General features: G+C 39.7%; 1 pseudogene; it reads left to right on the top strand.

The window, feature by feature from the left end:
* The first annotated feature begins 8,623 nt into the window (after nucleotides 1-8,623).
* LOC120880906 lies at nucleotides 8,624-10,571 on the top strand (annotated as a pseudogene).
* Nucleotides 10,572-11,259: the final 688 nt, after the last annotated feature.

An 11,259-nucleotide genomic window follows, 5' to 3' on the forward strand; every position in this document is an offset into this window, starting at 1 on the left:
AATCTCAAAAACAACAGAATGATCTCTGTTCGTTTCCAAGGCAAACCATTCAATATCAGAGTAATCCAAGTCTATGCCCCAACCAGTAACACTGAAGAAGCTGAAGTTGAACGGTTCTATGAAGATATACAAGACCTTTTAGAACTAACACTCAAAAAAGATGTCCTTTTCGTTATAGGGGACTGGAATGCAAAAGTAGGAAATCAAGAAACACCTGTAACAGGCAAATTTGGCCTTGGAATATGGAATGAAGCGGGGCAAAGACTAATAGAGTTTTGCCAAGTGAACACATTGGTAACAGTAAGCACCCTCTTCCAACAACACAAGAGAAGACTCTACACATGGAAATCACCAGATGGTCAACACTGAAATCAGATTGATTATATTCTTTGCAGCCAAAGATGGAGAAGCTCTATACAGTCAGCAAAAACAAGACTGGGAGCTGACTGTATCAGACCATGAACTCCTTATTGCCAAATTCAGACTTAAATTGAAGAAAGTAGGGAAAACCACTAGACGATTCAGATATAACCTAAATCAAATCCTTTATGATTATACAGTGGAAGTGAGAAATAGATTTAAGGGACTAGATCTGATAGACAGAGTGCCTGATGAACTATGGACTGATGTTTGTGACATTGTACAGGAGACAGGGATCAAGACCATCCCCATGGAAAAGAAATGCAAAAAAGCAACATAGCTGTCTGGGGAGGCCTTACAAATAGTTGTGAAAAGAAGAGAAGCCAAAAACAAAGGAGAAAAGGAAAGATATAAGTATCTGAGTGCAGGGTTCCAAAGAATAGCAAGAAGAGATAAGAAAGCCTTCCTCAGTGATCAATGCAAAGAAATAGAGGAAAACAATGGAATGGGAAAGACTAGAGATCTTTTCAAGAAAATTTGAGATTCCAAGGGAACATTTCATGCAAAGATGGGCTCGATAAAGGACAGAAATGGTCTGGACTTAACAGAAGCAGAAGATATTAAGAAGAGGTGGCAAGAATACACAGAAGAACTGTACAAAAGTTATCTGTGATTATCTTCACAACCAAGATAATCATGATGGTGTGATCATTCACCTAGAGCCAGATATCCTGAAATGTGAAGTCAAGTGGGCCTTAGAAAACATCACTATGAACAAAGCTAGTGGAGGAAGAATTCCAGTGGAGCTATTTCAAGTCCTGAAAGACAATGCTGTTAAAGTGCTGCACTCAGTATGCCAGCCAATTTGGAAAACTCAGCAGTGGCCACAGGACTGAGGGAGGTAGGAGCGGGGGGTTCATGTTTGGGAACGCATACACACCCATGGTGGATTCATGTCAATGTATGGTAAAACCAATACAGTATTGTAAAGTAAAACAAAGTAAAAATAAAAATTAAAAAAAAAAAAGGTCAGTTTTCATTCCAGTCCCAAAAAAAGGAAATGCCAAAGAATGCTCAAACTACCGCACAATTGCCCTCATCTCACATGCTAGTAAAGTGATGCTCAAAATTCTCCAAGCCAGGCTTCAGCAATATGTGAATCTTGAATCCAGATGTTCAAGCTGGTTTTAGAAAAGGCAGAGGAACCAGAGATCAATTGCCAACATCTACTGGATCATGGAAAAAGCAAGAGAGTTCCAGAAAAACATCTATTTCTGCTTTATTGACTATGCCAAAGCCTTTGACTGTGTGGATCACAATAAACTGTGGACAATTCTTCAAGAGATGGGACTACCAGACCACCTGACCTGCCTCTTGAGAAACCTATATTCAGGTCAGGAAGCAACAGTTAGAACTGGACATGGAACAACAGACTGGTTCCAGATAAGAAAGGGAGTACGTTGAGGCTGTATATTGTAACCCTGCTTATTTAACTTATATACAGAGTACATCATGAGAAATGATGGGCTGGAAGAAGCAGAAGCTGGAATCAAGATTGCCGGGAGAAATATCAATAACCTCAGATATGCAGATGACACCACCCTTATGGCAGAAAGGGAAGAGGAACTAAAAAGCCTCTTGATGAAAGTGAAAGAGGAGAGTGAAAAAGTTGGCCTAAAGCTCAATATTCAGAAAACGAAGATCATGGCATCTTGTCCCATCACTTCATAGGAAAAAGATGGGAAAACAGTGGAAACAGTGTCAGACTATTTTTGGGGGCTCCAAAATCACTGCAGATGGTGATTGCAGCCATGAAATTAAAAGACACTTACTCCTTGGAAGAAAAGTTATGACCAACCTAGACAGCATATTGAAAAGCAGAGACATTACTTTGTCAAGAAAGGTCCATCTAGTCAAGGCTATGGTTTTTCCAGTGGTCATGTATGGATGTGAGAGTTGGACTGTGAAGAAGGCTGAGCACTGAAGAATTGATGCTTTTGAACTGTGGTGTTGGAGAAGACTCTTGAGAGTCCCTTGGACTGCAAGGAGATCCAACCAGTCCATTCTAAAGGAGATCAGTCCTGGGTTTTCTTTGGAAGGAATGATGCTAAAGCTGAAGCTCCAGTACTTTGGCCACCTCATGTGAAGAGTTGACTCATTGGAAAAGACTCTGATGCTGGGAGGGATTGGGGGCAGGAGGAGAAGGGGACAGCAGAGGATGAGATGGCTGGATGGCATCACCGACTCGATGGATGTGAGTTTGAGTGAACTCCGGGAGTTAGTGATGGACAGGGAGGCCTGGCATGCTGCTATTCACGGCGTCGCAAAGATCGGACATGACTGAGCGACTAAACTGAGTGCTTATTATGAACCATTCAGGTCCACTGTATTGGGAATTAAAAGACCTGAGGCAATGTGGTAAAGGAAGAGAGCATGAACTTTAACACCAAAGCAAACCTCCCTCTAGGTCTTAATGTCTAAGAGGCCATGTTCAAGGTATTTCAACCCTCTAATCCCATCTCTTCATCTCTAAAGTGGAGACAACAAGAGCATCTATGTAATAGATCAGTGCTCAGTCGCTCAGTCATGTCTGACTGTTTGCAGCCCCATGGACGGTAGCCTGCCAGGCTCCTCTCTCCATGGAATTCTCCAGAAAAGAATAGTGGAGTGGGTTGCCATTTCCTACTCCGAGTGTCTTCCTGATCCAGGGATCAAACTGGCATCTCTTGCATCTCCTGCATTGGCAGGCAGGTTCTTTACCACTAGCATCACCTCAGAAGCCCATCTGATAGAGTTCAAATGAGGTGCTGTAGATGAAAGGATTTTTTAAACATTAAAGTACAAAAAAAACATTAAACATTTAAACATTAAAGTACAAGCTTTTGTGTGCACGCATTTGTTTCTAACCAGTGGTCCATATGCAGTTCAGTTTAAGCTGTTTCTGAAAACTTGTCTGTCTCACACTTCCTCAGACTACAGAACCAGGTTATGAGAGTTCAGTATAATTCCAGACACACCTGTCTGTAGCTGCTTTATCATTGGGATGAATTATCCTTTATCAACTTTTAATAGAATCAAAAGAACGAATGCGCCAACCCTTCCCCTAATATTGCTTCCTGTTTCTGGGTCCACTGGAGAAGAGAGGAATGAGTTTTTAGGGAAGCATTAACATAAAGTTTTAGAATTAATTTAGATGAAGTTACATGAAATGATATTGAATTGATGCCATAAGTCTAGACATACATTTCTTCCACTGGCATTTATGTTTCCTTGAAGTTTCCCAGGTGGCTCATGGTAAAGAATCCACCTGCCAGTGAAGGAGGCTCAGGAGACTTGGGTTCAGCCCCTGGGTTGGGAAGATCTCCCAGAGAAGGAAATGGCAACCCAGTCCAATATTCTTGCCTGGAAATTCCCATGGATGAAGGAGCCTGGTGGGCTACTGCCCATGGGGTCATAAAGAGTCAGACACGACTGAGCGACTTCACTTCACATAATGTACTAACATTATAATATATATCCCATATTCTATCAATTAATTAGTTTTCTCTACTGACTATTAACAGATAAATGTTTGTTTAAAAATATATATATATATATGAACATCTGTTCATAGGACCAATACGGGAGGACTATTATTCTGCCTACCAAACAGTTTTGGTCTGTTTTTTTTTTTTTTTTTCCTGTTTTATTCTTGCCCCAGACCAGCATGTCACTGGGCTTTGGACTTTGTTCTGTTTGTTTTCTATTTCTTCCCTTCCCAGCCCTGCATTGTTGCTAGACCTCAGAGACATCAAACCAGTTTTGAAATAACTCTCACCAAGGGGTAGAGTTGCTTACCTAGTGAGGGAAATACTCTAAGGACACTTGAAAGAGGACACTGATAGCATGATCTAGGCTTACACTTTTCAGAGGTTTTCCCCTCTTTAGACCCTAGCTGGGTTGCTCTTCATCCTAGCTTTGTAGAGTCAGTCTAAAATCGGGTAAACACATTCTGAATTTCTCCATTTGAAACTGTAACCTCCCTAAAGGACACGGATAACAGTGACCTTATGTTCTTCCAGAATTTCTGCCTTGTTTTTAACATGGATTCAGTGCATATGGGTTGCTTAACAAAACAGAATACTTATGGTTCTGTCATGCTTATTCCTATAACCATAGCCAAAGAAAAATGGTGCTGAAGAAAATATTTTTATTATATTTTATTTTACCCTCAAAATCTAATTCAGAGCATGGAAAGAAATGCACTCACAGAGCCAAATTTTATATTCATTAGCTTAATTGTACATTAGTGCCGTAGCCACCTCTTCCCGCTCTACAGCGAGAATGACCCTCTTCCTCTATTATCATCAATAACACACACTGATGGCCTGGCTGGGACTGACCAGACGATAACTGAGCTCTGGGTCCCTTGGGCAACAGGGTGATTTTTATTTACAGTGACAAGATGATCTTTACACTTGTTCCTCTTTGGACTGTACACACACAGCTCTATCCATAAGCCAAAACACAGCCAGGCCAGCTCTTTCCGCTATGCACTTTACTTAGCTGACTAGGTGTCAGCATTAATTTCTTTACTGTGGGGAAGTTTCATCTCCCTTGCCCTAGGAATGTTTTCTTGACCTCTCCAGTCCTGTGATTGGGAACGCTTTGGTCTTTCCTCATAAGCTCCAAACATTTTCTTTCTTTTCCATTGCAATTATTATATCCTGTGACATCTACAAGGACCCGCTCTGCTGTAGCTGAAGCTATAAACACGCAGGGAGCCTCGGTAACCCAGAATGCTTTTCTGCTTGAACATGCCAGGTAATAACTACAGGAGCTTTCAGCATGAATTTCTGAATAACAGTCCAGCTTGAAAAGCTGCCTACCAGCAGCACCTTTCTCAGTTGAGCTCCTCAGGAATATGTTTGAAAGAATTATAGTTAAGGATAATTATGTAAATAGAACAGATAATTGTTCAACCCTACAAAAGCCCTCATTTAAAAAAAAAATTTTAAGAGAATACAGATCACATCATGGATGGAAAAAAGTTTGTACTGGAGTTGATTTTAAGAGTCAAGGTAGTGGTGAGAATAGTTCCAGGATAAACATGAACAGAACTCAGATCACAAATGAGTTGCAACATCTTTGACAAATCATTCACTTCTTTAAAATTCTATTTCCCTAATTTGCAAAAGAGTCTCTTGGACAGCAAGGAGATCCAACCAGTTCATCCTAAAGGAAATTTGTCCTGAATATTCACTGGAAGGACTGATGCTGAAGCTGAAGCTGAAACTTCAATACTTTGGTCACCTGATGTGAAGAACTGACTCACTGAAAAAGTCATGGATTCTGGGAAAGACTGAAGGCAGGAGGTGAAGGGGGTGACAGGCTGAGATGGTTGGATGGCATCACCGACTCGATGGACATGAGTTTGAGTAAACTCTGGGATTTGGTGATGAACAGGGAGGCCTTGGTGTGCTGCAGTCCATGGGGTTGCAAAGAGTCGGATACAACTGAGCAACTGAACTGAACTTGCAACAGAAACTTTTTAGCCTAGCTCATTCCTAAGGTCTCTTTGAGTTCTAATATTCTGGAAATAAATGAATAACCACTCAGCATCTTTCAATTTTTATTAATATTTTCTGTGGAAACATTGCCTCTGTGATCCCGCTGACCTCCATGCTCACTTATTTTCCCTACCTAACCATAGGCAAGAACATGCTGGAATCAGAAGATATTTGCCCTCATCCATGAGGAGAGTCACTCATTCTTTCATTTATTTAGTGGTTGTGAAGGGAAGTGAGGAGAAAACCCAGTTTGTCTTCATTTACTAAGGTGCTTCTATAAAGAGCAGCAACTTAGCAGTTAACATGGTCAATATTCTAAAGATATTTTGATTTAAAAGTTTTATCTTTGGGCAGTGAGACTTTGCTTTCAAGAAAGTTAAACACTATTTTCAAGGGACATATAACTATCCATTTTCCAAAAGTTCACTAATTTTCCTTCACTGCGTTTGCTCTCCTAGATTCTCCTGAAGTTAAGAAATTTGCCCTTTTTTTCCATAGAGAGTTTGTACATAGAGGGAGTTAGCTGTGTTCCTCAGCCACTGCTTCTGAGTATTAACACTCTTTGTGTCTCCCACTCCTCAGGACACATGTGTTCTGTTCACTGTGCAGGTCTGATGATTCCCTGGCATGTTTACACTCTGATTTATAGCCTCCAAGAACTCCATGCTCTCATTTACAGCAGGAGAATATGTGCCATGTGACTTAATTCCTGATTTTTTAAAAAAAATTGTCTTTAAAAATATGTTTTCTCAACAAGATAATGTGGCCACTGAAAACTAAATTTGCCATACTACTTCTACTTTGGAAATAGTAAGTGATCAATGAATATCTGGATGGTTCATAACTTCTATCACTTGGAAGCAATAATCACAGATGAATTTTGGTCCATATTGTTCTGAAAGTGGAGTCCCTGAGCCAGAAACATCAGCATCATCTGGGATCTCTTGGAAAGCAGAATTCTCAGGGTGCATCCCAGACTTAAGGAAAACAGAGATTACAGCCATGTGACCCAGCTCTCTGTGGTTCAAGGATCCTCACCGGTGATTTTTGAAAAAAAAAAAAAAAACCTTCCAATTTTATATTGGACTATAGCTGATTAACAATGTAGTTATAGTTTCAGGTGGACAGCGAAGGGACTGAGCTGTACTTATACATATATCCATTCTCCCCCAAACTTCCCTCCCATCCAGGCTGCCATATAACATTGACCAGAGTTTCATGTGCTATACAGTAGATCCTTGTTGGTTATTAGTTTTAAATATAGCGGTGTGTACATGTTGATCCCAAATTCTCTATCTCTTCCCCTCACTCTTTGCACCCTGGCAAGCATAAGTTCTCTCTCTAAGTCTGTGAATCTGTTTATGTTTCATAAATAAGGTCATTTGTATAATTTCTTTTTATATTCTACCTATAAGAGATATCATATGATATCTCTCCTTCTCTATCTGGCTTACTTCACTTAGCATAACAATCTCTAGGTCCATTAATGTTGCTACAAATGGCATTATTTCATTCTTTTTAATTGCTGAATAATATTCTAATATTCTAATATATTCTAACAATATATGTACCACATTTTATTTATTCATTCCTCTGTTGATGGACATTTAGGTTGCTTCCATATCTTGGCTATTGTAAACAGTGCTGGAATGAAAACTGGGGTGCATATATTGTTTTGGACCATATTTTTCTTTGGTTATATGCCCAGGGGTGAGATTGCAGGGTCATATGGTAGCTCTATTTTTAGTTTTTTTTTTTTTTTAAGGAGCCACCATACTTGTTCTCCATAGTGACTGTACCAATTTACATTCCCATCAACAGTGTAGAAGGATTCATTTCTCTCCATCCCCTCTCCAGCATTGATTGTTTGTGCATTTTTTATGATAACCATTTTCATTGGCGTGAGGTGATATCTCATTGCAGTTTTGATTTGCATTTCTCTAATAATTAATGATATTGAACATCTTTTCATGTGCCTTTTGGCTATCTGTTTTGTCTTCTTTGAAGAAATGTCTATTTTGATCTGTCCATTGTTTTGACTGGGTTGCATTTTTTTGATGATGCTAAGCCTCATGAGCTGTTTGCAAGTTTTGGACATTACTTATTTGTTAGTCACATCATTTGCAAATATTTTCTCCCACTCTGAGGGTTGTCTTTTAGTTTTGTTTATCATTTCCTTTGCTGAGAAAAAGCTTTCGAATTTAAATAGGGTCCCATTTGTTTATATATGGTTGCATGTCCATTCTGAGAGAAGTATTGAAAAGGATATTGCTATGATCTATATCAGAGAGTGTTCTGTTTTCCTTTAGGACTTTTTTAATGTCCTGTCTCACATTTATGTCTTTAATCCATTTGGGACTTATTTCTGTGTATGGTGTTAAGGAATGATCTAATTTCATATTTTATATGTAGCTCTCCAATTTTCCCAGCAGCATTTGTTGAAGAGACTCTTTCCAGTTGTGTAGTCTTGCATCCTTTGTCATAGATAAATAACTGATTTATTTAGATAAATAATTTATAAATGATATTTAATTTTTATCATATTTATTTTTCATAAATATATTTATATTTATATATAGATATTTATTTTATCATAGATAAATAATTGGTTTATTTCTGAGCCTTCTATCTTGTTCTATATATCTATTTTGTGCAGTCCCATACTATATTGATGACTATAGCTCTATAGTATAGAATACCTAGGAATACTCTGTCTAGCTGTGACCTGCTGAGGAGGCGCGGCGGCATAGGGACGGTACCTTTGCTGGGCTACTACAGCACTAGGGTGTCAGTTGGTCCCGCCCAGAACACTTCAGTTCTGCCCTGGAAGGATATATTTAATAACTGATTGGTGTGTCCCTTGAATACAAGAAAATGGAAACTGAACAGCCAGAGGAAACCTTTCCCAACTCCGAAACCAATGGCGAATTTGGTAAACGCCCTGCTGAAGATATGGAAGAGGAACAAGCTTTTAAAAGATCTAGAAACACTGATGAGATGGTTGAATTACGCATTCTGCTTCAGAGCAAGAATGCTGGGGCAGTGATTGGAAAAGGAGGCAAGAATATTAAGGCTCTCCGTATAGACTACAATGCCAGTGTTCAGTCCCAGACAGCAGTGGCCCCAAGCGCATATTGAATATCAGTGCTGATATTGAAACGATTGGAGAAATTCTGAAGAAAATCATCCCTACCTTGGAAGAGGGCCTGCAGTTGCCATCACCCACTGCAACCAGCCAGCTCCCGCTGGAATCTGATGCTGTGGAATGCTTAAATTACCAACACTATAAAGGAAGCAACTTTGACTGCGAGTTGAGACTGTTGATTCATCAGAGTCTGGCAGGAGGAATTATTGGAGTCAAAGGTGCTAAAATCAAAGAACTTCGAGAGAACACTCAGACAACAATCAAGCTTTTCCAGGAATGTTGTCCTCAATCTACTGACAGGGTCGTTCTTATCGGAGGAAAACCTGATAGGGTTGTAGAGTGCATAAAGATCATCCTTGATCTTATATCAGAGTCTCCCATCAAAGGACGCGCTCAGCCTTATGATCCCAATTTTTATGATGAAACCTATGACTATGGTGGTTTTACAATGATGTTTGGTGACCGCCGTGGACGTCCTGTGGGATTTCCCATGCGGAGAAGAGGTGGTTTTGACAGAATGCCGCCTGGTTGGGGTGGGCATCCCATGCCTCCCTCCAGAAGAGATTATGTTGATATGAGCCCTCGTCGAGGACCTCCTCCACCCCCTCCCGGACGAGGTGGCCGGGGAGATAGTAGAGCTCGAAATCTTTCTCTTCCACCACCACCACCACCTAGAGGAGGAGATCTAATGGCCTATGACAGAAGAGGAAGACCTGGAGACCATTATGATGGCATGGTTGGTTTCAGTGCTGATGAAACCTGGGATTCTGCAATAGATACATGGAGCCCATCAGAGTGGCAGATGGCTTATGAACCACAGGGTGGCTCTGGATATGATTATTCCTATGCAGGGGGTCGTGGCTCATATGGTGATCTTGGTGGACCTATTATTACTACACAAGTAACTATTCCCAAAGATTTGGCTGGATCTATTATTGGCAAAGGTGGTCAGCGGATTAAACAAATCCGTCATGAGTCAGGAGCTTCGATCAAAATTGATGAGCCTTTAGAAGGATCCGAAGATCGGATCATCACCATTACAGGAACACAGAACCAGATACAGAATGCACAGTATTTGTTGCAGAACAGTGTGAAGCAGTATGCAGATGTTGAAGGATTCTAATGCAAGATATTTTTTCTTTTTTATAGTGTGAAGCAGTATTCTGGAAAGTTTTTCTAAGACTAGTGAAGAACTGAAGGAGTCCTGCATCTTTTTTTTTTTTTATCTGCTTCTGTTTTAAAAGCCAACATTCCTCTGCTTCATAGGTGTTCTGCATTTGAGGTGTAGTGAAATCTTTGCTGTTCACCAGATGTAATGTTTTAGTTCCTTACACACAGGGTGGGGGTGGGGGAGGGTGTGCAAAAACTAACATTGAAATTTTGAAACAGCAGCAGAGTGAGTGAATTTTAATTTTTGTTCATTGTTGGTGGTTTAAAGAAGTCCCCCCATGTAAATATTGTGAACACTTTGCTTTGTGGTCACTGTAACATTTGGGGTGGTGGGACAGGGAGGAAAAGTAACAGTAGTCCATATGTCCCTGGCATCTATTCAGAACAGTGTGCAGAACGTAATGCTCTTTTGTAAGAAACGTTTTATGATTTTTAAAATAAATTTAGTGAACCTAAAAAAAACCAAAAAGACAAAAAAAAAAAAAAAAAGAATACCTAGGAATAAACCTAAAGAGACAAAAGACCTGTATTTTGAAAACTATAAGATGCTGATGAAAGAAATTGAAGGCACAGGTGGAAAGATACACCACAATCATGGATTGGAAGAATCAATATAATCAAAATGACTATATCACCCAAAGCAATCCACAGATTCAATTCAAAACCTAACAAATTACTAATGACGTTTTTCACATAACTAGAACAAATTATCTTAAAATGTGTGTGGACACAAAAGACCCTGAATAGCCAAAGCAATCTTGAGAAAGAAAGAGCTGGAGGAATTAGGCTACCTGACTTAAGACTATACTACAAAGCTGCAGTCACAGGTGATCCTGATTTACACTAATACTTGAGTATCACAGTCACAGACTGATTTCTGAATCTCTAAAGATACAGGAGGTCTCCCAGGACTAAGCCAAACGTAGTAAAACTTTGTTATTTATACTGGAAATATGCAATGAATTAAGCTGTGGTTTCATTTGTTATAGTGGTTTATTCATGAGGATAAAATATTTGTCACCTAGGCCCTCACCT

This window comes from Oryx dammah, unplaced genomic scaffold (assembly GCF_014754425.2).
Source record: "Oryx dammah isolate SB20612 unplaced genomic scaffold, SCBI_Odam_1.1 HiC_scaffold_22, whole genome shotgun sequence".
Taxonomy (NCBI): Eukaryota; Metazoa; Chordata; class Mammalia; order Artiodactyla; family Bovidae; genus Oryx; species Oryx dammah.